At 47.6% G+C, this 26,680-nt stretch overlaps 1 protein-coding gene across 1 annotated transcript in view; it reads right to left on the bottom strand.

The window, feature by feature from the left end:
- The window catches only part of CDH23 (cadherin related 23), a 189,188-nt gene that overhangs the window by 148,155 nt on the left and 14,353 nt on the right, over window positions 1–26,680 (bottom strand). The gene's annotated exons all lie outside the window — the stretch shown is intronic.

The following is a 26,680-nucleotide window of genomic DNA, read 5'->3' as shown; positions in this document are numbered from 1 at the left end:
CTCTTTTGGGAAAAATGTATTTTTTGGTCCTGCTCCAAGCACCCTCAAAAGGCTGGAGGGGCACAGCTACAGAGGAGAACATCCCAAAGCCAGCCTGCAGAGCCACAGGGCTCTTGGGGAAGCCAGGAGTGGCTTTTAGGCTAAAAAGCTGCTTCTACCAAGGCTGCAGAGCTACAAGCTGCTTGCCTGGCTGCAGCACCTTCAGGACTGGACACAAGAGGAAGCCACAAAATTTCAAGAGCTAGCAGAAATGCTTTTACTTAAAAAAAAAAAAAAAAAAGGCTTTAAAAGCTTGAACTGCCTCATCTATGACTAAGAAGAGTGAGATGACTCAGGCCATCTCCAGCACAGCCACGGGGAGGACAAAATGTGATCCTGAGCAATGAGCAAGAAAGCACAGCAAGACTCAGTGCCCAAACGCAGACAAATTCCTGTTTGGAGGAGGAATAGCAGTTGTTTTAGAAGAAGCAGCTAGAATTAACCACTGGGGAAAAAAAAAACCAAAACAACAAAACATTCTTTCCACCAACAGGTGCAAGTGAGTGATGGGTCACAACCAAAGGCATTTTGGATAAAGACAAAAACAAGTGGCTTTATCCCAGCCTGTGATCAGAGTGTTCATCTGCAACGTTCTCACCTCCTCAGTGCAGCCAACCCCAGGGACACCAAGCCCCTACACTTTCTCAAAGCTTGCAGCCCTGATATAAAACAAGGCAGTAGCTTGATTTTATGCCGGAGGATGTTCAAAGCCATCCTTAGCAAAGGTTTCTTTGCCCCAAGGAAAAAAGAAGACAGACTCCGTGGCTGGGAAAGCCAGTAACTAGAACAAAATACATCCAGGACCATATCTCTTTATTCTGCCCAGTTTGTTTTTTTTTTTTTAATAGGAGAACAGGCTTCCACCCTTTACCTGCCATTCAAAAACCCCACATCAACAGGTCATCATTTCCCTCCAGAACAGCAAATATTTCAGACTCCAAAAGGAGTTTGGAAGGAAAAGGATCTTAAAGTTCCTGCTGAATAGGAAAACCATGTGCCACCCAGTTTTAATCATATTTGTGGTTTGTGTGTTGCTAACCCAGTTGTAGCAATAAATAAGTAACTAAATCAATAAGCATTTAATATTTAACTCTTCTCTCTTTGCACTGCAACTACCTCCAGCTGTCAGGGAATTGAGTTCCTAAATTCAGGACAACCTGGAGAAGGAGGCAAGGCATTTCTGGGCAGAGCACATCATCACACCTCCATGTGTTCCTGTTTGGAGTAGGATCCATGGAAATGAGCACTCTGAGCTCGACCACCCTCCTCTCCAAAAGGAGCAAAACTGAGGATTCCTCATCTCCTCTGTGCTTTGATTTGTTAGAAGCAAGAAACTCCATTAGAGCTCAGCCAGGGACAGCTCGGAAGCAGTGTGAGCAGAGAAAAATCCCATCTTAAATAAACCCTCCCAAATGAGGCACCAAAACCTAAGAGCTCTTTCACCCTTCCCCTTCTCTCCCAGTCAGGCAGTAATCACCATCCTACTTTCAGAGCAGAATAAAAAAACCAAAAACAACAGCATTCAGAAAAAAAAAAAAAAAAACAGCATTACACATGTATAAAACACAAGAATAACAAACAAATAGAAGATAAGAAGAAATGAAATGAGAAACGAGACTTCACAATTGCTTTGCTCCAAGTTTTTTTCTGAGTTTTACCCCTAAGTTTAGGAGTGTGGTATTAAAGCTTCACCACTTTCACCACCACGACAAAAGTTTGTCCAGGTTACCTTCCCAGCACCGATTTATTGTATTTATTGATTTTCTCTACTTTTAACCCCATCATCAGGAAGCCTGGACAGGGCGTGCAGAGCCAGAGCTGCAGCACATCTGTCAGAAGCCCCTCTCAGGGCTCTCACAAAGAAAAACACCTTCCACCTCTCCCCAGGGTTGTGCTGGAGATGCTGCTCAAGCCTCCTCGAGCCCCAGCACCGACCTGGCTCCAGCAAGGGCTGAGGGAACAGGGACAAATGATCTTCCTGCAGAACAAAGTTATAGGCTCCATTTGTTTCCTCTCAGGAATCAGACAGGGCAGTTAAGTGTCTTGATTCCACCAGATAATCAGAATTTATCTTGTCTCCCTTTGCCTCCTTTCTCTCAATCACAGCTACTTCTCCCTCTTTCTCACACATACACAGATTTTCCTCTTTCTCCAAGTGTTGAACTTTGATTGACCTCAAGAGCCTTTCTTTTTTTTTTTTTTTTTTTTTTTTCTGTTGTTTTCTTCCTGATAAGATTTTATTGTACTTTTTTTTTTTTTTTTTTAGGTTTGGTTGTTTTAGAGGGGCAGTTTTGCATCCCATTGAGGCACCCTTGTCTCAGCACCTGGCTCGCAGCTGTAAACATCTGCATTTTTCTTGCCCTTCCACTTTGCCAAGGAGGAAAGTGGGAAAAGGGGCTGCACCACACCGATTCATCTCCACTGGTTTGGCTTTCAAGAGGAGGATGGAAAGGGAGAAAAAACAAACTCAGTCTCTGGAAGGATCCTAGAGCTCCTGGAAGGTTTTGGAAAGTGCAGAGCCCCAGGGCCAGGGCCAGAGCCAAATGCTGAGCCAGGCCAGCAGGAACGAGCTGGGGTGGGATGGAGGGCACAGAAGGGGCAGGTTTCTAATTAATTGCCTAATAAGCTTCTCTTTTAAGATGTCTGATTCATGCCCATGTGGTGTTAATAGGAATTTCTGCGATGGCTTTTGGGCTCAAGATTGAGGCATCAGCTAGGCTTTAATATGAAAAGCATTTTAATCCTGATTTTAACAACCAATTTCTCCTCGGCTCACCGTGCTCACCCCTCCTGAGCTCTGGGTCATTTGTGAGGGCACAGTCACCACATTTTGGCTTCTCCATCAAGGCCACAAGCTGGCACAGGGAACCAACCCCATAGCCATTCTTCAACTCTTAAACCAGCAGAAAATCAGTCAAAAATCATTTTAGTACCCCCACCTTACACAAAGGCCACCAACACTCTTAACTTCCAAAAGTAAAACTTCCACCACATTTCCTTGGCTCCCCTTCTTCCCCATGAGGCAGATGGGACAACCCAGTCCCATTCCCTTCTCCCAGCAGCCCTGCCTTCCTGCCCCAGTCACCCCAGCACAGCCTCTCCAATTAGCCCAGTTCATCACAGCAGGCTGGCCCCTCACACAGGATTTGATGGATTTGATCTTGAAATTCCAGCCCTGTTCTTCTCATTTGTCACCTGCTCCCTTTTCTCTGCCTCTAATTCATTTTATCTTTCACCTCTCAGAAAAAAAATTTAAAAAAAATAAAAAAGGAGGAATAGAAAGCTCTTCTGGAGGTTTTTCCCGAAGATTTTGAAAAGAAAAGATGAAATGCCAATATTTCAGCAATCTCTGAGCAATGAGAGGGAAAGAAAAGGATGGCGACTCCCTGGCCAAGGAAGTAAAGTAAAATCTGGCTTTAAGCAGGAGGTCACAGGAAGTGGGAGCTGCTCCCACCTTTGGAATGAAGCTTCATCACTTTCCTGGAGGGGACAAACCCAGAGCTGAGTGTGCACAGAAAACCCCTGACGTGGAGGGGACAATGCCAGCGTGGGAGAGCAACCAAAGCACAGGAGGGCTCAGGACATCTCCTGCAGGCTCCAGGGTGTGACAGGTGAGCAATGCCAGGGGATTAAAAGGCAAATATTGTGTGTTTATGTTAGGAGAAGTTTCATAGATAACTATAGTTATGTTTTACCTCCCCTGGTTTGGGACATTTGGAAGGGTTGTTTGTCACTATGGCACCACCTGACCTCCAATCAGGATTTAAGGAAGTGAAACTCCACCACTGGACAGAACTTTGGGAGGGGCTAAAGGGTTAAAAGGTGAAATCTCCACTGTGTGGGTGAGCACGTGGTGGGAAAAATCCTCTGCTCCCAGCACTGAAATATTTTCTCTATTCAGCCTTCTGTTGTATTTTTGATAAGGTTTTAATAAACATTTTCAATTTTTTGGAAGTGAGGCTCATTTCTCACCAGGGTCTCTCCACCTCCATTCCTGCATTCCCTGGGTGAAGCAGAACAGCAAATCTCCTGCCACACAGCCATGCTGAGCCTAAAGCCTTGCCTGCTACACTCAGGGGCACCTAAAGGCACATCCCAGCCCCACGGGCGAGCCACTCATCCCTTCATCCAAGCCTCTCTCCCCAAGCAGGTGTCTGGTAGCTCATTCCATAAGCACAACCCCAACAGATCCTCCCTGACCTCCTTCTCAGAACGGGCTCGGCCACTTGAGCCAAAACTTTCCAGAAGGACTTGGCCAGGGAAGTTTCCACTCCTAAAATTCAACCGAGCTCAACGTTACACGTTTCTCTTTCCAGGTGCTGATGGGGAGCACCAGATCCTCCACCAAGGCTGCCTCCACTCCAGCTCCTGCCCTGCAGAGCCAGCCAGAAAGGGCAGGGAGGCACCAGCACCTCTTAAAAAAAAGCTCTCACAATAAATAAATGAGAAAATAATAATTTCTGCCATCAGAAAAAGATTTTTTTTTTTCATCAATGGTGTGAGGAAAAAGCCTTGGACCAGCTGGTCCAGGATTCACAAGCTGCTGTCATGTATGGCAGGGAAAGGAGCCAAACACAGAGGTGACAGGAAAGAGGGAAAACAAATCTGCGCAGTCAAAACCATTTGTGAGGGAGTTTGTCAAGCTGGGAAGCGAAAAGCACAGCAGAAGAGTTTCTGCTGGTTCCTCAGATGCTCCGAGACAGAGCCTGTAATTTCTCTGCTGCGTTTGGTTATTTAAGTGGGGAGTCAGTGTGGAGGCAGAATCCATAAGCAGAGCTGACAGCCAGTGGGTAAACCTCAGAGAGAGGCACTGCCTTCCCCGCCCCCAGCTCTCAGAGGTGTGTAAAAGGGTGTTCGAAGCTGTTTAAAAGGGCTTTCAGAGCTGTTTAAGATAGAGAATAGCAGCGAAGAAGAGCTAAGCATTCCCATTTACCGAGGGCTCCTTTGGTTTGCTCAGAACTGATCACTTTGGTTAACTTCACAACACAAATGAGGAGAGGAAAAATACAGACATACCAATGGCATATTGAAATTCCTTCACATTACCATTAAAATAAACAGAACTCCTGGGGCTCTCCTGGCAGATGCTGTGCATGCAGTCCCTGGCTGCTGGCATCCTCCCCATCAAAGCCAACATCTAAATTGACATGGGTAGGACACAGTCAGTGCCCTCCATCAGCCTCTAACAGGTCTCAAAGCAGCACAGGTACCAAACAAGCTCTCCAAACCCACTTCTAAACACTTGGCTTCGTGCTGGCGCTGTGCCTCTGCAGGGCATGGAAAAGCTGAGGGGGTTGGGGCTGTTCAGCCTGGAGAAGAGAAGCTTCAGGAAGACTTTCCAGGCCCTTCCCAGGCCTGAAGAGGCTCCAAGAGAGCTGGAGAGGGACTTTGGACAAGGGCATGGAGGTACAGGACAGGGGGGAATGGCTTCCCACTGACAGAGGGTGATTTAGATGGGATATTAAGAAGAAATTCTTCCCAGTGAGGGTGGGCAGGCCCTGGCACAGGGTGCCCAGAGGAGCTGGGGCTGCCCCTGGATCCCTGGCAGTGCCCAAGGCCAGGCTGGACAGGGCTTGGAGCAAACTGGGACAGTGGAAGGTGTCCCTGCCCATGGCAGGGGTGGCACTGGATGATCTTTAAGCTCTCTTCCAACCCAAACCATTCCAGGATTCCATGGATGGAGACGACATCCCTGGAATGACATCCCTTTGCTCACTCACTGGCAGCTCCTTGGGCTGGAGACAGAGGAGAAACCAAAACTCTCCAGCCAAGCTGGGCCATTGCGGCCAAAATCACTGATGCACCTTAGCACTGCTGTGGTCAAGCTGCCTGGAAAAAAGGGAATCAAAAAATGCTCATCCCTGAGCAGCAGCGTCCCAGGTACTTTCTCCTTGCCTGCTCCAGCTGGGATCCAGCAATTCCTGCCTTCCCTTCACTACAAACCCCACAGGCCTTCCCTGGGACCATGGAGAACATGGAGAATTTTCAAAAATTGAAAGGGCTTTTGTTTTCTTTTTGTCTGGGATGGAATAGGCTGCTCCAGCATGAAAGAGGGAAGTACATAAAATCAAATAAAACACCAAAACACCCAGGAGATAAGAAAAGAAGCACGTGTAAAAGGAAGGGCTTGGGTCTCTTAAGATATTTCTGGTGAAAAAAGGGTTCCAGAAGTTAAAAAAAAAAAAACCTTAAAAATAATTTCCTCTCCAAACTGCCTGGGTGCCTCATAATTACCAAGAATGATCACAGACCCATTCATTTGATCCTAAAATTAATACATCATGTTCAGAACGATATAGCATTAATTTATCACAAGATTTATGAAACTTGTGCTTTTTTTCTAATGAGTTTTATGCAAATTCTGCTCCATCCATTGTTTGCACCCTTTAAAAAAGAAAAAAGTTGCCTCGCAGAAGCTGCTTTGTCAGAAAGTCTCATTCACTTTTATTGATATCTGTCCTCATCCCCACAACAGGAGGGGGAAGGAGAGGAGCTGGCTTCGGCCTGGATGGGATCCTGTAAAAGAAATTACCTGGTGGTTCACTCACACTTTTGTCTGTCAAGGGTCAGAGAATGAGAAGAGCAGCAGGGAGTTGGGAAATTAAAGTATTTAGACTTCCTGGAGTAGAAAGTCCGTGTTTGGTAAACTTGGAGAGTAAATACAAAAGGTGGGAGGGAGGGAAGCATTAGCACTGAGCACCATGGGGTCATAAAGGGGGAAATCCCACGAGATTAATTCGATTTTTTATGGCAGAGCTGCAAGTGCACAAGATGTCCCATCAACTCAGGAAAGCACTCGGTCTAGCACCTTACAAATCCTGAATTTTCCTGAAGACAGGGCAGTCCTTAGGAGCACAGCCAAGATGGTCCAAAAGAGGCAGGACCATTGTTGGAATCCAGGACATCCCTCTGGCTGCCCTGGCTGGCTCCAGACCCTGGCAGGGGGCTCAGAGACCTTGGCACGAAGTCAAAAACACCTGTGGCTTTGATTTTAGCCTGTGGAAAAAACTGCCAACTCTGTGTGAGGAATTGCAAGCCACAAGGGTTTGAGTAGTGTGGTAGTTGAATTAACACAGGGTGAAAAAGTAGAATTTTGGGGCTTTTTAGACTAGGATTCAGGGGGACAAGATGGAGGGATTTGGGCGTGTCCTGGCCTTCTTCACCTTCTCCTTGCCCTCCATGTCTCGCTGTGCTGGTGACACTTTTCTGTTGGTTTCAGGCACAGACACACTGTCCAACATCAATGACAGATATTGGCACGTTATTGTAACCACGGCACACGGAGTTTTTGGTATAAAATGTGAACACTGCCCTGAGGGCAGACAGAATGCCATGGCCGAGCTGCTGGACAGAGCTCAGCAGGGCAGAGAGAGAATGTTCTAGAGAAGGGAAAATAAACAACCTTGAGAAGCCGACCCTGCGCATTCCGACTCCTTCTCTGGCTGCAGGGCTGGGAAACGAGGACTTTACACTCTTGGGGTCATCCTGACACCCAGACCCCGACAGACCATTTCCAATTCAAGCAGGAATATGTATTCCATTCCTGAGCACTGCCAACTGGAAATCAGACTGTCATCTCCAGCAGTACCCACACACCTCCCAGGAGGCTGGGGAAAGGGAATCCTGGAAAAAACCTAAATATCAGGGGCAGCCTCACTCCTCAGAGCTGCCTTCATGAGACCACTAACAACTATTTGTGAGTCACCTAGAGGGGTGGGAGGAGGCGGGATGAACTGGAAGAGGAAAGGAGAACATAACTCTGGGGTCAGCAGAAACATCCCAGCATCTCCTGGCAGCTTTTAAAACTGGCCTAGAAAAGCTGGTAGTAAACCAATCCTGGCATAGCCCCAGCAGCACTGGCTGCATGAGACCCAGACCCCAATTTTGGCACTTCTGAAGGCAAAATCCATCCCCTCTGCGTGGCCAAAGATTTCCATGAGCACTGCTCCACATCCATGCCTGTCTCCAAACAAGCCAAACACTCAGTGCACCCTCCCCACTGACTCCTCCAGGAAAGCCTGGCTAATGCAGCCTTGATTAAGACATCTGACACTAAGTTGAAACCCCAAATCCATACAATATCCTTTTCTAATTAACTTTTGAAATCAGAAACAGCCCAGAAAGGAGTATTTCCTTTGTTCCTTCCTGCCTTCTACCCAACTCCCTCCAAAAAATGTTCATTTTTTAACTAACTTAGATCAAAGGAAACAATTGTAAATGCAGGTGAACCTGGTGGGAAGAAATGATGATGCTTGACTCCAGTTCAGAAGGCTGAATGATTTCTTTATTATAACTATGCTATAATACATTAATATTCTATTTAAAGGAAGACACTAAAACTACAAACTACTTTTTCTAACTACCAAATCTAACTAACTCACAACTTGTGACCCTCCTTGCGATAGTGCAGCCACAGGTGGGTTGGATTGGCCATGAGGCTCAAACAATCCTCACCAGAATCCAACCAAGCAATCACCCCAGGTAAACAATTCTCCAAACACATTCCACATGGGAAAAACAAGGAGCAGAAATAGAAATTGTTTTCTCTTTCTTTCCTCTGTGCTGCTCTATGAAAAAATCCTGAGAGAGAGAAGAATCTATCTACCACAGGAAACCCTGTTACGGGTCTCAGCTTGGGAAAACAGGGGTACACACCCACCTCCATCTCCCCCTCAGTACAGAAAGCAGGAGGGCAGAGACCAGAAGATGCAGCTGACCCACCACCCTCAAGCTCAGTGCTTCTCTTTGGCCTTATCTCACTTTCTGGAAAAAACACCAGGGCAAACAGGAGAAGAGCAGAACCCCAGAAATCTACTTAATGAGGTGCTTTGCTGCTTGGTGTAAATAAATGATTTATGAGTAAGGCGACACGTGCGGTGTTTTGCATTTTCGCCAGGCAAGGTAACATAGCTTCGTGTTAATTAGAAAAGAGAAGCTGTCCTGCAATTAATATGAGGTGGGAGATGAAGCTCGTTAGGTTGCAATTCCCACGGAGCAGGTCTCCCAGGACTGCTGGACACCTCTGGGGTGTCAGACACCCCCAGAACTGTAAGGCAGGCACATTAGCAAGGCTAATGGAGCATCCACAGGATGCTGTGGGTTCCTAGGGACTTCTAAAGGCCTTCGAATGCAAACCTCCTGCCAAGGGACATCTTCAACTAGACCAGGCTCCTCAGAGCCTTGTCCAACCCGACCTAGGGATAAAACACTAAAACAAGATGTCCTTGCACACTCACTGTAAAAATCCTTGCTTCTACTTAACCTAAATCCACTCTCTTCCAGCTTAAAGCCATTACCCCTTCTCCCGTTGCAAGAGGCCCTGCTGAAAGCCCCTCTGCTGAGCTGCTTCCTCCACCAGCAGCCCTGTCAAGCTGAGGAGCTGATCAATATGAATGGGGGAGAGAGGGAAAAAAAGCCAACAACAAAACAAACCCGTCAGCAAATTACCCTTGCGCGAGTGAAGGGGATTCATTCACGTCTCGTTTGAAATCTCATCTGCGCCTCACAAAGGCTGAAACATCCCCTAGGCTCTCAGTCTCACAGGGAATACAAACCCTTTTCCTGCTACAGCTTTTGCCCAGCTGCTCTGCTCTCTGAATGGTTCAGGGGAACAAAAATACAGCCATCCTCAGCCCAAATAGCACAGGGTGTTTTGCTCCGAAGCGGGATTGGGCACGAGCATCCCAGTCGCAGAGGCGCAGGAAATGGTGCCGGCGGTCAGGCTTTTGTCTGCAGATCTCAGATCCATGAGTAAACCGGCCTTGGACTGTCACCGTAACTCTCTGAGGTTTCAAAACATGTGCTGGGTGATGAATTCTGCCTCGTTATAATGGAGATGCAGTGAAATCCCTTCCTGATTTATCTCTCCGGAGCTGAGTTAGTGCCTCCTGATCTCCAAGATATGGCTGCAGTAAAAGCAGGACTTGAGCAATGGGGCAGGAATCAGAAACCCAAGGCAGCCAGTTTTGGAAAGGTTACATTTCCTGCTCCTCCTCCTTTTGCATCATAGAGTTGTGGCAGGATTTGAGTTGCAAGGGACCTTAAAGACCACTTTGTTCCAACCTCCCTGCCATGGGCAAGGACACCTTCTACTATTCCCAAGTTGCTCCAAGCCCTGTCCAACCTGGCCTTGGACACTTCTAGGGATGGAGCAGCCACAACGAAAGCAACAAAACCTTTGAGAGAACCAAGAGAAACAACCAGGGCCTTGGGAGTCTCTCCTCAAAGGTGACAAACTCATCAATCCTCCAGGCACAACCCAGCTCCTCGGGGCTGGCGACAACTCGGACGGAGCATTTCCTCCCGTGCCTCCCTCTATGTCCCTCTGAGATGCCAAAGAGGAGGTGGGGGGGCACTTGGCAGGTGGTGCCTGGGTGTGTGAAGCAGGAGCTTATCTGCAGCCCCGCCAGGGCACGCAGTAAATTGCTTGTTGATAAATGAGGCTATTTAGGAGCCGGTGGTTATTAATGAGGCCGACGTGCAGCGACATTTAAGAACGGCCCCACGTCCCATTGTCCCCTCCCTGTGAGTAATGGGGCACCTCAGCTACAGGGCTTCACAACCAGCTTGGCCTGTTCAACAACAGAAACAAAACAAGGCCCAGGGAAACGACGGAGAGCACTTGCACTGATGACTCCTGTTGTAAAATGCAGGCGAACCCAGTGGGAAGAAATTATGATGTCCAATGTCAGTTCAGAAGGCTGAATGATTTCTTTATTATAACTCTGCTATAATACATTAATATTCTATTTAAAGGAAGACACTAAAACTACAAACCTGCTTGTTCTAACTACCAAATCTAACTAACCCACAACTTGTGACCCTCCTTGAGAGAGTGCAGCCACAGGTGGATTGGATTGGCCATGAGGCTCAAACAATCCTCACCAGAATCCAACCAAGCAATCACCCCAGGTAAACAATTCTCCAAACACATTCCACATAGGAAAAACGAGGAGCAGAAATAGAAATTGTTTTCTCTTTCTTTCCTCTGTGCTGCTCTATGAAAAAATCCTGAGAGAGAGAGAAATGTGCTTGCCACAGACTCCAGTGCGCTGATAAAGCCAAGCTCCAGTCTTTAGATGGAATTAAACCAAACCCAGCAAGCAAGGCTCTCCCACTCATCCCTGTGAGCTCCCACCAGCCACACACATGGCCTTGTTCTCCCAATCTCTTGTTCTCCCAGTCTACAGCCCTGTGCAGCAAACCCAGCCCAAAAGCAGGGAAAAGCCACGCCACAGCAGCCTGAACTGCAGGCAGCAGCGGTCCCGCTGTACTCGCAACACGTGGCACACCCTGGAGCACAGCAAGGCTGATATCTGCTGAAGCCCAGGAGGCTTTCACAGGGCCATTGCCTCACTTTGGACGTCACAGATGTCTAAACATGGCCAAGAGGACAATGAGTGAGAAATAAAGAGGCTGTTTATTGCAAGAGGAAACCTTGGAACAGAGCTCCACAGTGGCTGCCGGGAGAGCGAGGCAGAGCATGCGAGCACACAGCTGTAAACTTGTTTCTGAGTTAATATACCCACGAGTGTTTTTCTTTTCCTATGAAAGCACACTCTTCTGCAAACAAACATCTGGAGAGCTCTGTTACAGCTGGACCATGATCCCCAGTGACTGGAGCATTCAATTAATTTAGCCTTTCTCATTTGCGAGTTGTCTGCAAATAGACTCGGGTCTGCAGGAATCTATTTGTTATTTGAATATATCCAGTGAATGGTTTATTAAAAACATATTTCAGGCAAAGGATTTCTCACTAATTGCTCCTACAACTGTCGCTCTGAGTGTTGGCAACTGGCAGCTCACCCCACATAAATGGTCACCGTGGTCAGGTGGGAATGCCTTTGCATTTTGATGGAATGTAATCTACCTCTGGAAAGAGCTTTCCGAGGGTTTGCGGAGGCACCTGCACAGAAACACATCCTCACATAAACACACAGCATCCAGCCTGCCTCAGCTTCCCAAAAAAGCACAGAACAGCTTGTCCAGTGTTGTAGCAGAGATGGACAAAGACTTGTTTCTTCTTGTAGAACAGTTGAGTCTCTATTGTACACAGTTTATTTTTATATGGTATTAGAAGGTACTGTGTTTGAATTTAATAGGTCAGCAAATTACTGAAACTCAGTTTATTGGTTGGTGTACATGCTTATTAAATTTTTTTCTTTCTAGATATGTTTACATTTTTTTTCACCATTTCTCACGGGATAGACTTTTTATTTATATAGGTGCAAACTGTTTTCTCACAAGAACAGATTGTTATGCAAACTGATTTTTATTCTTATGATTCTCTTCTCACTGGAACCTCTCAGGCTAGTTGCTAGCTTAACTGAAATAGCATGGTCTGATTTTATAAGGCCTTTCTTTTATAAGGTTTTACTTACATGTAACAGTCCGGGAGTTGTCACAAAGAGAACAAGAGCACCAGAATTAACTGACTTTAGGCAGAACACCACCAAAAGCATCTCTCTCAGTCACTTCCACAGCACCTTGCAAGAATCCACGGGGCTCCTGATTCAGGATGCTCCCTGCCCAGGCACCCCCTTTGTCTCAGAACTCCAGGAAACGCTTGCTGCAGGAGTTTGCCCACAGCAGCAAAGAGAACAGGGTGAGGGGGAAGCACTGAAGGGCTGTTTCCAAGACTGATGCAACGAGCCCAGACTCCTCCTGGACAGGGTACTACAAATTGTAGGTTATGCAGTACCTGTGACGTGTCTGAAATCACAAATCCTCCTACAGGAGCAGCTGTCGCCTTCTACTAGACAGGACAAGGGGAAATGGCTTTAAACTGCCATAGGGGAGGGTTAGATGGGATATTGGGGAGAAATTCACCCTGTGAGGGTGGGCAGGCCCTGGCACAGGTTGCCCAGAGAAGCTGTGGCTGCCCCTAGATCCCTGGAGGTGTCCAAGGCCAGACTGGATGGGGTTTGGAGCTCCCTGGGATATTGGATTCCTGGTTGGAATGAGATGATTTAACCCAAACCACTGCAAGATTCCATGATTCCCCTGGCCAAGGTGACCTCTGAGAGCCTGGCTGCTCTTTCTGCAGGCTGGGTCAGAGATGCAAGGGGTGGCTGAGCCTACACACCCCTCCTCACCCGGTGTCCAGATCAGCCAGCGCTCAAAAAAACCTCCCTCAGTCACATGTAAAACCAAATCACATTTAAAAATCCAAACCAAACGCAAAACTCCACGCTAAATCCCAGCTGCTGGCTTGTTTGAAAGCAAAAAGAAAGCAATCACTGAGGTTTCACAGACTGTTCTAAAAGTAGAAATTTATGAAGAGAAAAGTGATCCAATAAGTCCCAGTTTTAGGCTTATTTCTTTCGGTTGCTGAGAGTGAAGACTTTCAGAGCTTTTCTTTCCCCTGAAGCCCTGATTGAGGGAGAAATGGGTATTGACCACCAAATTCAGCATCTCCCTGCTACTTATAACACATCAGAGACTCCCGTGACCCAGCAGGTGTCACACACATCCATATTTTTCCAGCCCCTTTGGAGCAGCAGCTTCAACTCCCATGCAAACCCAGCCCCTTCAGAGCTGAACCCTCCCTGTGCTATTGGACCATTTCTTGGATGAAGACAGCTCACCCCACTCTTTTCCACCTAAAACTGATTTCCAGACTGAATCCACGTCTGCCACGTGGCCCCTTGGCTCTGCTGAAGGACCTCATGGATCTCCCTAAATGAATCTTGGTGCATCCGAGCTGAGAGCTGAGCCATGCCACAGCCCTGGGGACACTGTCCCAGAGGCTGCCAATCCCCACAGGACGAGGCACAGCTAAAAGCCTCAAAGAAAACCCCAAAATAAATTCAGTCCACCAATCCAACCACACAGGCACTTCCATGCAGTGCTGCTTTGTGAGCTGCCATCTGCAAGAAATGCACCTCTTTTCCTCCTTCCCATTAAAAGAGAGCCATTCTTCTTCTTTTTTGGTTGTCCTTTCCTCTAGCCCTTGTCCTTGGCAGGATGCAGATACCCTGGCCTAGTAACTCCCATAATTTCCTCAAATTTGGGCTGAGATGGTATCAGTGGTTATTAAAGAGTGATATTAAACCTTATCAATCAAGAGTAAATGCAAAAGGAATAAGGGAAGGATTTTCCTAGGAGTAAAAGCGCAAGAAATTCATAACCAACTTAATACCTGTACCAATAAGAGATACTCATGAAGAATGTACCTTAAAACCAAATTGACTCTTCCCATAAGAAAAAAAGAGAAGAAAAGAGAGACCCTGGGGGTCCTCCATCTCCTCACCCCAGGTATTTCTCATGCAAAACCCCCGCTTCTCTTGCCTGAGACGTAACCCCAGGCCCCTCAGGTTTTGGGGTGCCTGTGTGTGCCCTCAGATGAGGACATTGTCCCATCTGTCCCTGGTGTCCCCTCACAGGCATGTCCACAGGCTCCCAAATGACTGATGAGCCTGCACGTTGTTTTTGAGCAGCTCACATGCCAGGCAGGATGACAGACCTTGGGAACCTGGGCATTAATCTGGAGATTTACAGGCAAATCTGTCACGCCTGGGGAAGCCTTTTCCCCCCAAGAACTCTGCCTGAAGGTCGCTTTTCCCTGGGCAGTGAGCTCCAAGAAACTTTCTCAGCCACCTTGGCCTCCACCAAAGGGAAAGCAGGGGATAGGGACGGCCACCAGATAATGTGACCAGCCTCAGGGCACAAATTTCCCCTGTATATTATATATATAAAATACATATAATATATGGAATAATATAGATAATATATATGATATACAATATATATTATATATTATATATATTGTATAATATATTATAGAATATATTATATATGTGATATCTGGTTGGTAATATAATATATTGTATGCATTATATAATATATAATATATAATATATTGTATATAGTATATTATATATAATTATAGTATATGGTTATATAGTATATATTTATTGTTAATAATTATTAATGTTTCTATATTCTCCTCTCCCCACTGAGGCTGCTGACAGACACAGGAGGAGCTGCTGTGGGCTGGATGGCTCTTTCAGGCCAACAGGTAAAGAAAAAAAAATTCAAATAAACGTGCCCATACCAGGGTTAGGTGGGCAGCTGCTAACAAAACTGGAGGCAAAGCCCACTGTGCACATGGATGAGAGCCAGGACCACAAGCAGCTCCCACCTGGACCCCACGGGATGCCCCAAAAGGATGCTCTGGGACCAGCTGGTTTCCTTCCCTGCACATCACTGCCCTGTGCGAGTTCCCCAGGACATGCCTAAAAGCCCAGCCCTTTTCCCAAGGCCCCAGACACCCCAAACAGGAGGGTGTCTGTTAGGAAAGATGCCCTGGACCGGGCAAGAGCTTCTTCTGTCCTCCTGCAAGGCGTCAGGACGGGCTGGTGGCGCACGTGCCGCTCGCAGAGCAGATCAATTCCGACAGGGAAGGCTCCTGAGGTTTACACTCAGGGCAACACGAATAAAACCAGCGAATCATTTATTCAGTCAATTCTAGCCATCCCTAACAACGAGCTGTCTGACAGCAGCCCACAAATTTCTCTAGTGTATTCTTGTTTAAGGCAATAATCCCTGTGGATAATTCTTAGACTCTGGCTTGTTTAGAAAGCACAGACAATAAAGATGTTTCAGAGATGTTTCACATGTTCCCTGTGCCCTTTCTTCCCTTGTCTGAGCCATCAGACCAAGTTTACAAGCCAGACGGGGATCATTCCAAATCAGGAACTTGCTTGCTCTTGGCACTCTTGGCAACATCCAGGGAATGCTCCTGGCCTGTGACCTGGGCAGGAGGACGACCTGCACAGCACCAAAGTTATCTGCACACAAAAATTCTCTCCCCACAAACATTTGCAACACCTGTCCAGCTTGTCCCAGGATCAAAGTTGAGAGAAAGGCTCCCTGGAGTGAGTCACAGGATTATGGATGGTGACAGGCTCACTGTTTCACCGTTTGGTGCTTTCCAGGCTGATTTGAGTGGGTAAAAGGTATGGAAGGGAACAAGGATAATAAAACACACAATAAAGGCTTTTGAAATTAAAGTTTCAAGAGCAAACACTCCACTCCAAGTTCCCCATCAGGACAACGGACATCCTTTTCTCTCCCAAAGACTTCCTTTGCACATCCTTCCAAGCTCTTTTTCCCTCCCCTCACTGGAGCAGCCAACACCTGCTGCACAGCGCGTCTCCCATCCAGCTCCTTCCCTGCCTTCCCAAAGCATTCCCGTGCTCCAAGGAAGGCAGCAGAGGACCAGACACACATTCCCACGTCCCTGCAGACAGAAGCCACCCAGGTGACAAACACGTGTTGGGCCAGGAAGAAGGGGGGAGCAGAGAGGAGGCAGATTTGCAGGTTCTGATCCCAGGCACCTGACCCCCTCCTCTCCCTCGTTATGGATGAGGTAAATTAGCTGTGACACTCATTAGCTGCAGCTCCTAATTAGTGAAAATTAATATTGGTTTTGATAGAAGTGTTGGCTGAAGCTCTCCCAGGCAAAGGCATTATTGACCTTGTTATCCTGTTCAATAGCAGGTTACATCACAGAAGCTGCTTTTCGTGGAGTCGACAGATTGCAGCTGCCTCCCACCCTCCACAGCTCCTTTTCCCTTCCCTACCAGCACCAAGGGACACATCGAGCGCCTTCCAGAGCACCCTCAGCCCCATGGGCACCTGCACCCATGCCTTGCAGCATCCCAAGCCTCCCCATCCCTGTTTGCACCCCGAAATCCCAAGCCCCATCTGACTGATGGTCCCTAGTCCTCCATGTCCCACTCCAACACCCACTGTCCCCAGAAACTCCAGACTCACCAGAGGAATTGCTCACCACCACCTCTACTCACAGAAGAAGTAAAGGGGAAGAGCTGCAGTGCCAGGGCAGTGACCATTTAGTAAGGAAAGAAATAGGAGCAGCATTCCTTGACCTCTGGGATTTCCCACCCTTGGAGCCTGGGAATCCCACGGTGGCAAAGTAACAGACACCAGTAAACAAAAGGAAAACATTTGCTACCAAAGTTATGCATAAAAACCCCACCACAGTGCATTATTCACACATTAATAACAATAAAGATGTCAGGCTGCCAGATAAGAAGTTAATCTCCTTCAGAGCACAATTAAGGATGCCATTATCCAACCACCTGGGGCCACTTGCACAGGCAGTGGGTTTCATGGAAAACAGGGATGAGCCCCTGCCTGGCAAAGCAGCTGGCCTTGTCACCCCCTCCAGCCAGGGCACCCCAAATACTGACCTTGCACCTTGTTCAAAAGAGGCTGCGTGCAGATCCATGACAGGAAAACTTCTTCTAAAGAGCATTCTCCACTCCTGGGAGCACATCCCAGTGAAAGCTGTCCCTGGATAACAGCACTGGGTGCAGGATACACCAAGAGCAAACCCAGACCTCCTACTGTATTTGCTGGTCCTGGGCTGAACTTCTACTTTTGGGGGCTGGAGGGGGGAATACCACCACTGGAAAACAGATTCCAGGTGATTTTACAGCGGAATTGTGCTCACGCCAAGCACAGCAATTTTGGCTTTTGAGATGAACTAGCCAGCAAAATAAAATTTTAAAAAATTCCACCCCCAGCTTACAATCTGGAATGCAAAATCAAACTCCTGGTTTGAAATCCATGGAGGCCTCCCCTCTCTCCTAGGAGACACCTTTCCCACCTGTATCTGCCAGAAACTGCCTGTGGAGCATCCCAGCACCAGTGAAACTCATTCTCCTGCCACTGTCCTGTGAACTTCGAGGATGCTGCCAATTTTTATACCTCCACGAGATCATCCTGCTGCAGTGTGATGAAACCAGCTTGGGATTTTTTCCCCATCCCCAATACAGAGCCTCAATTTCTGACTCCTTCCCCCACCCCACCAAAGCAGGTGGGCAATGACTTCTGGCTGATGCTCTCTGCAGTCCCTCACTCCTCGCTCTGCACCTGATGGTAGCACAGACAATTTTCACAAGGCAAAGAACAACTTGCAAATCCTGGGAGAGATTTTTTTTTTTTCCCCACCTTCCACACCCCTAGGAAAGCTGCTGGGAGAGATGTGGAGGCAGGATGGTGCTTTCTGTGTGGTCCCCTCACTTCTTGCCTCACCAGCCCAGCACACACCAGTGCTCCTTGGCAGGGAAATGCTGCTTTATCCGGCAGGATGTGTTTAATCTGATGCTGCTGTCATGTGGGAAAAGGTGCATTTCCAGAGTCAGGGTTTTCTGCAGTGCTGTTACTTATTTTACAGTCTTCTGCCACATCTTATTCCTTCCCCTCTATTTCCCAAAATCATTAGTAACAACCATTAATCTCTGCCCAGGAGGATGCTCCTCGCTTCTCTCCATACCCCAAATTGTTCATCTCCCTTGGACTTTCTGTATTTCAAAATCTTTTCCCCCACCTCTTCTTTTCAAATTAACTGCTTGAAACCAAAACAGCAGAGCGAGTAAAGCCACTGCATCGCTGTTTATGAAAGGATATTACGTTCCATGACACCAGCTCTCACCTTAAAGCTAATAATCAATTAGAAAGGAAAAATAAAAAGGTTTCTCCAGATTCAGGTACCAAATCACCCTCCTAATTGCTCAGAGGCAGCAAGACAACCTCCGTGATACAATACCAGAGCAGGCAGCTGACAAAGCCATGCAGATGAATGGAATAAAATTGAGTTACTAACCATTAAATGTCAAGTGTTTGAAATCTTCCCCCCTCGTGTACCCAGCAATATTAATAAATCTTTAGGAGAGGGAGCGCACGGAGCTTTTTCAGTGCCCTGACCAGCGCTGCAAACAGAGCAGATGTTCTCACAGAGTTGTCCAACAAGGCTTCCTTTCCCCCTCTCCCCAAGTGGCTACAGTTAATTCAAAAGCCATCAATGCACCCCAGCAGCCGGACGGGAGGAAGCAATGCATTAACTCCCCCTGCCAATCAAGCACATTCAGCCATTCAGAGGCAGGAGCTGCCTTAGCACACGCCTCCATAAATCAGTTTAAAAGCCGGGGGGGAGCCGTGCAACACTGAGGCGACCCACACTCCCCAAAACCAGGGAAAACGAGGTAAAACAAGCTGCCCAGGAGGTGGCCTGTCGGAGTCCAGGACACCCCTCTGGCTGCCCTGGCTGGCTCCAGACCCGGCAGGGGGCTCGGGGACCTTGGCACAAAGTCAAAAACACCTGTGGCTTCCATTTTAGCCCGTGGAAAAAGCTGTCAATTTTGTATGAGGAATTACAAGCCACAAGGGTTTGAGTAGTGTAATAGGTGAATTGACACAGGGTGGAAAAATAGAATTTTGGGGTTTTTTTAGAATGTGATTCAGGGGTACAAGATGGAGGAATCTGGGTGTGTCTTGGCTTTCTTCTCCTTCATCTTGTCCTCCATGCCTTGGTGTGATGGTGACACTTTTCTATTGGCTTAAGGTAGAGATTCTCTGTCTAACATAGGTGGTGGGCATTGGCACAGACCTGTAAACGTACAACACGTAATTTTGAGTATATAACGTGGGAGCTGCCCAAGCCTCGGCAGAGACTGCCATGGCTGCTGTACTAGACGGACCTCAGCAGGTCAGAGAGAGAAAGTTAGAGGTAAGAAAAAATAAACAACCTTGAAGACTCGACCTCGCGCACTCCAGACCTCTTCTTCGGCTGCCGGGCGAGGGGAACGAGGACTTTTACGACTTCGGGCTCATTCCAAGCAAAGCAGACCCCGACAGTGGCCCTGCCACCCAGGCAGTGTACACAGTGTGCCACGGACCAGCATCCCCGCCCCACGCAGAGGATGCTCAGCAGGACAGCGGCAGGTTCCCAGCAGCGGGGGCTGCACTCCACAATTCCTCAGTTGTGGATCCATGTCCAGAAGGGCTCTCTTCTACCTGCCTGTCTCCATTCTGGAATGGGGCAGTTCCCCATCGTGGGCACTCACTCAGTAAATTCTTCACATTTTAATTGCTCTGATGACTTTGGGTCATGTGAGAAGAAGCTCGACCTTCCTTAACTCCTTGTTGCTGTTGATTTTTTCCCCCTTGGCATTTTTTTGGATTGTTTCACATCAGCAAACAACAAATACCAACTGGTGGTGGTGGCAGACAGTTTGAATTTTTTTTCCTTAAAGAAAAGATCTTCCACAGTGCCCAATTATAGCAAGTTTTAACTGAAAGGGTAATTCCTTCACTAGCCTGAAAATTCTATAAAAAGAGTCATTGAGGGTGTCATGGAACGGTTTGGGTTGAAAGGGAGCTTCAAGACTGTCTTGTTCCACCCCTGGCATGGGCAGGGACACCTTCCACCATCCCACGTTCTCCAAGCCCCGGTCCAGCCTGGCCTTGGACCCTGCCAGGGATGGGGCAGATCCAGATGGCAGAGATCTCAGATGTGCCAACATTACAAGCAGAGGGTAAAGGAGTTAGGCTTAGGGGTTTTTTTCCTTCTTTTTTTAAACTCACACCACCCAAAGTTTCCATTCTGGCAAAACACACGATCATGTTCATCACTGTTTGCAACCAGGGCTTTTTTTTCCTGGTAGTGAAATCATAGCTCACTTTCCCCACCAAAAATAAAATTATAAGTGCGTGCAAATGCAAGTGTTTCCCTGCAGCACAGGGAATGACCCTTGGCTAATAATATTCCCCTAGAACATGAATATCTCCACAAAGATACATGTGTCTCTTAACTTAGATATATACACACATATCCATACATTTGTGCTTTTGCCCCCTCCTGTGTTTTTTTTTTTTTTTTTTTTTCCTTTGTTAAGCCTGACTCACTGCTCTTTATCACTTTTGCCACCCATATTAATGCCTCCAATCAGCCTGGAAGACCCAAATCTCCTGAGCTGGGACAGTGCTGACATCCAAGCCCAGGCATTCCAGAGTAACAAGGAACGGGGCACAGCCAGTGAGAAGCCAGCCCTGTACAGATAATTAATGCTGCTAAAGCCATCCCAGACATAAAAAATCACCCCAGCCCTCATTACCAAACTCCCACATCTTTCTCCCTCTCCCTGGAAAGAGCTTGGCCCCCGTGCCAGGGCTCAAAAGGTGGTGAGATCAAACCTCAGGATGGTTTGATGAGGAGCAAGGTTACCCTGGCATGTTAATGAGTCCATATTGCAAATATACTTTCTTCCTTCTCCCTCTTCCCCTTCTTAAACATGAGCATTAATGTTACTGCCTATTAGCAAAGCAGATATGAAAGTTTAAGTGATTGATGAAGTGATTAATTTAATGACGCAGGGTTAAGGGTTTGGGTGGGAGTGGGGCTTTTTTTTTTAAACCTTAAGTTTCCTGATGTTGGGAATAACTAATTTTCTAGCCTTAAGTTTTCATTAAAGATGCTGTACTTTGTGCAGCTCAACAAGTAATTTCATCAATGGGCCTTCAAATGGCAGAGAAAGAGCTTGAGCTGGGAGAGCTGAGATCCCCTTCTTAAGCTCTCCTCAAATATTGCTGCTCATTAGGGTCCTCAGCACACTTAGAAATGAGGCTGCTCCTCTGAAGAGCACTCAAGAACCCTGAAAATTCAGTTTTAGGCAGTAAACAGCCATGGGGTGCTAGATAAACACTGAAGAGGAAGGCAAGGTGGCCACAGCCTCCCTTTGTGAAGGAGAATCTCAGCAATGGCCACAACGAAGCTTGTGAGGCAGGTTCAAAAACAGGCAACTCCCCCACAGCCAGAGCCTGGCAGATTCCTCTGGAATTACCCTTCCCAAAAGGCCAAATCAATCCTGCCTGCTGCACACAGGCACCCCACAGGTGTTTGCTCCCTGGGCAGCCCACCCAGCAAGCACACCAAGCAGTTTGCGGTCCTCCAGCACTTGCTAGTCCACCTTACTTCTGTCAGATAAACAACAAAAGCAGCTTTGTGGGCTTTTTTTTTTTACCATTCTGAACCACAGGCTCCCGTGTCAGTGCCAACACACCTGGTCCCCAGGTTCTGTAACCAGCCCAAGTGCCACCGTGCACTTGCCTGCTTGTCCCAGCCCTGTTTGCCCTCCCAGCTGGGGATTATTCCCGTGCAGCAGCCTGGTTTCGCCAGCAGCTGAAGCTCAGCAGAGACAATCCCACAGCAGAGGGATGGGCAGCCTCCCTTGTCCCCTCAAGGTTTGGGTGGGAAGGGACCCTTGAAACCATCTCTTTCAACCCCCTCCCACAGCCAGGGACACCTTCCACTAGCCCAGGCTGCTCCAAGCCCTGTCCAACCCGGCCTTGGGCACTTCCAGGGATCCAGGGTGTGAAAAATGCGTATTTTATGATAGGCTTTTTGCAAATATTAAATTGAATACTATATGCATTATGTTATATTGATTAGAAGTGCTGTATTAACATTTTAATAGTATGGTAAATGTAGTTATGTAGTTAAAATAGAAACTATGTAAGTGGGGTTTTTTTTGTTTTTTTTTTTTAAGAATGAGATACTCGCTTCGAGATAACAGTCATAGAACACCTAAATCTTCCAGAGAAGAGGAATTTATGGTTCTCTTACCAGAAGAAGCTAATTTCTTCCGGCCTTGCTTAGACTCGAAGGCACCGTGGGGATTAGAAGAAGGAGTTGACATATTCCAGACAGAGTTTCTTGTTTTAAATAGAATGTATGCATAACCATGAAGTATGCATGAATATGCAACAGTGTGTGGTTTTTAAGGGTTATTCCTTTGTTCACAAGGCATGCTTGTCGTGGCTTAAGTGCCTGAGAGCATCCGGACGTCCGTAATTCTTTGCTTTTTATTGTCTTGTAACTGTCCTAACTTTAAATTTTTATTACTCTAATTGTATCACTATTTTTATAACCATTTTATTATTATTAAACTTTTAAAACTTTAAAAACCGAGCGATTGGCATTTTTCACACAGGGGCATCACCGTCATGACTCCTATAAATCCACCTCGTCGTGCAAGCCTACCATGAGCCAGGCCTAAATGCTGAGACCCAGCTTTGCAGAGTAGAAGGAAAACCCTTAACAAACAGATCTAAACACGTGGCATTGCTGTTCCTGAACTGAAATTATTTAATCAGCCCAGAAGCAGGCAGGGATCAGAGAGCCAGCATTCTTTTTTGTCTTTTTTCCTTCCAGTGATGCATCTGGAGGAGCCCGGGCAGAGCTGTGGGATCAAACAGGTTCAGCCCGTGCTCAATCCCACACTGATAACCCATATCTTCAACAGCAGCTTGAGCGGCCCAGCACCCTCAGGGACCTTCCCTGGGTGCCAAAGCATCTCCCTGTGCAAAAGGCAATGTTGGAAGAGATGATTGCCTTGGAAAGGACAGACACAGAGCGTGGAGGATGGAGAATAAAAGCCTTCTGGCCCAGTCCTTGTCTAGGACAGAGAATTAAATCAAATCATCCACAAATATCAGAGGGATGTGCTGCCTCAGATCCACGTGAGGAGCTACCACAGAGCACCCTGCCTTTGAAATACCACGATCCTCTTTAGTTTTCTTGTGGAAATAATTGTGTCCCAGTAGGCACAAGGTGTCACACACCAACCTAAACCCTTTAATGGCCACTGGCCAGCAAAGTACACCCACCCCTGGCTCCTCTTGGGCTGCAGCAGCCTCAGGGGCACAGTGAGAGCCACAGCTCCACGGCTACAGCCCATTCTGAAGCAGGTCTTACAAAGAGCAAGGTTCAGCTCTGCCTATTCAAATTTAGGGGAGAAATATCCCTGGCCACTGCACTTGCCAGCTCAGCAAAAGCTGCACGGAGCAAAAAGAAGGCAGAGCAACCATGAAATTCCCTGTCAGCCAGCCAGCCAGCCAGCCATCCATGTGCCTTGCTCTCTGAGCATGGTGCACCCCAGGATGGAGAGCACAGCCCAGGCCTCCTGGGAGAGGGAAGGAGAGGGGGATTCTGAGCAGCCAGCACAGCCCGGGTCGCTGGACACGGCACCGCTCCTGGCCCTGGGACTTGCTGACTTGGGGCTTCTCCATGGTCCCAGGGTGATATGTGGGAGGAGGTGCTGAGGCAGCTGTTGGAAGCTGTTGGATGCTGAGAATTTCAGCCTTTCTGTGCTGAAAGGCACAGACCCCCAAGAGAACTCTGCATCTGACCCGAGGCTGTGGAAAAGCTCCCAAAACTGAATGACAGAACTGAAATTATAGGTGTGTAGTTTGAATAGAAGTGTGGTAGAAAACTTGGAGTTTAAAGTTTTAGGATGTAGTAATACATATATAAAGCTAAGATAGAGTTTTTTAGTCCTTCTTCACCTTCTTCTTCATGAGTTTGAGTAGTGGTTTTTTTGAGTGGTAGCTTTTTGAGTGGTATTTTGTAATTAGACAGAAAAATCCACATTGCGAGACATAAGAGATTAGTTACTAGGTTAAAATAAAAATAATTTAAGTGTCATTTCTTATTTAGTTTTTCCATAAAAAAAACCTTGTAAAGATAGATAAAGAACGGTTTTGTAGCTTGTTAGTAAAATACTGTAAAACTCACAGCTTGTAAGACTGCGACATAAATAAAAAACGGTAAACATCTACATCTAAACACAAAATACCATCTCAAACACTTTCAATCCCAACCCCAAAAAAAGATAATAAAGAGAAGATGAAGAAAAGAGAGGGAGAGGAGAGGAGAGGAGAGGAGAGGAGAGGAGAGGAGAGGAGAGGAGAGGAGAGGAGAGGAGAGGAGAGGAGAGGAGAGGAGAGGAGAGGAGAGGAGAGGAGAGGAGAGGAGAGGAGAGGAGAGGAGAGGAGAGGAGAGGAGAGGAGAGAGGAGAGGAGAGGAGAGGAGAGGAGAGGAGAGGAGAGGAGAGGAGAGGAGAGGAGAGGAGAGGAGAGGAGAGGAGAGGAGAGGAGAGGAGAGGAGAGGAGAGGAGAGGAGAGGAGAGGAGAGGAGAGGAGAGGAGAGGAGAGGAGAGGAGAGGAGAGGAGAGGAGAGGAGAGGAGAGGAACATTTAGTGGTGCCCATGTGAGGAACAAACTCATGACCTTTAGAGGCAGCCAAATTTGGGGCACACGGGGCTGAGCATCTCACCCGTCACAGCAGGCACCCCAGTGAGCTGGTGGGGTGGAGAGCTGAGAGCCTCAGCTGCAGACATTCCTATCCAGGAGTAAATCATGGAATCAAACAGCAGCCTAGGCAGAATTCCTGTGGGAGCCCAGCCTCCCCAGCTGTCCCAGGTGCTGTCACCAGCACGTCCTCACATCCCATTGCCCCGGGAATGGCCATCCCAGCAGGTTTCCCAGCTGTGCCACGCCCTGTTCAGCCCCAGCAGGCCTTACAGGGGACACCAGTCCTTCATGGAATCATGGAATGGTTTGGGTGGGAAGGTGTCAGAATCTGTGATATTTAAATGCTCCCGAGATTGTAGAAAGTCTCTGTCTTTCAGCCCTGCTGCCAAAGAAGGAGTTGTAATTCGTCTGTGCTGGTTTTCAAGGTTGTTTATTCTTTCTTATCTAAAATATTTCCTCTCTGACCTGCAGCAGGTCTGTCTTGCAGGACAGCGTGCGGGCTCTGCCCCTCAGTGGGATGTCACAAACATTCTAGACTAGAAACTACATGTGCTGTATTTGCAATAACGTGCCAATATCTGTCACCCATGTTGATCAGTGTGTCCCCAGCCTAAACCAACAGAAAAATGCCAACACCACAGTGAAACATGAACATGAAGAAGAAGAAGAAGGACAAGGCATGCCCAGTTTCCTCCATCTTGCCTCCTTTGAACCCCTTATCTAGAATCCTAAAATTCTACTTTTGCACCCGTGCCACACTAATTACTACTGATATCAAACACTCAGAGCTTGTAATTCATCCTGTAAGACGGAAAACTCTTTTCCATGGACAGAGATCAGAGACAGCGTCTCTCGGGGCTCTGCACAGGGGGGCTCCTGACCCCCTGCCTGAGGGCAAGGCCAAGTGCATGTTATCACCTCAAGTGCAGTGGATGAAGTGTTTCCCACTCTTTTAAGACAACATTATTCCAGTGAGGCCGAAATGTTCTCGCTAGGATGGAGGGGAAGTGGAATTACACTCGTCTGAACGGCCTCTTTTGTCACGCATTTTGCAAGGCGTTGAGGCATGAAAGCTTTCAGAGAAACCTGGGTGAATCCAAGCTAGGTGGTTATAAGGCTACTTACAGACCTGACATGATGGATCATCTTCATTTTCCCTCTCCTGTCCTGCTCACAGCAAATCCATTTGCTGGGCAATTAGACTCCAGTCATTACATTATGCTAAGAAGACGCTGCTTTGGCAGCAGCAGGGACCCTGACCAGGAGGAGCCTGGAGTGCTGCCTGCCCATTCCCAGCTGCTGGCAAATCCAGGGCTGCAGTAACCCCCCTGGCAGCAGTGCCCAGCTCACGTCACACCCTGCCAGGCCCACTCGCCTGGCATCCACAGCGCCCCTTGCCCACAGCCCTCCAAAAGGTCTGGGATTAAGCAAAACGGCCCTTGGAATGATTTTGCTTCAGGCAAACAGCAGCGGGATGGAGATGGACAGTCCCTCTCCTGCACACTCTTCTCCCAGGGGGTTCTATCCAGTCAGTTCTCCTATTTTCCAAGTAAAACACAGGGTGATAGAGCTGCTGGCAGCTGCCATGGGCTCTCCATGTCCTGCCCATGCCACCACAACCCTGCCAAGCCCCATCCCTCCTCTCCAGGCATCTCCCTCCTTCTCCTCCAATTCGCTCCCCAGCGCCTTCCCGGAGCTCCCTCTGCACGTGTGCGTGTGTGTTTCCATTACTTCTGGGTGA

The sequence above is a fragment of the Vidua chalybeata genome, chromosome 8, assembly GCF_026979565.1.
Source record: "Vidua chalybeata isolate OUT-0048 chromosome 8, bVidCha1 merged haplotype, whole genome shotgun sequence".
Lineage (NCBI taxonomy): Eukaryota > Metazoa > Chordata > Aves > Passeriformes > Viduidae > Vidua > Vidua chalybeata.
This window is presented reverse-complemented; position numbering and strand designations above follow the sequence as displayed.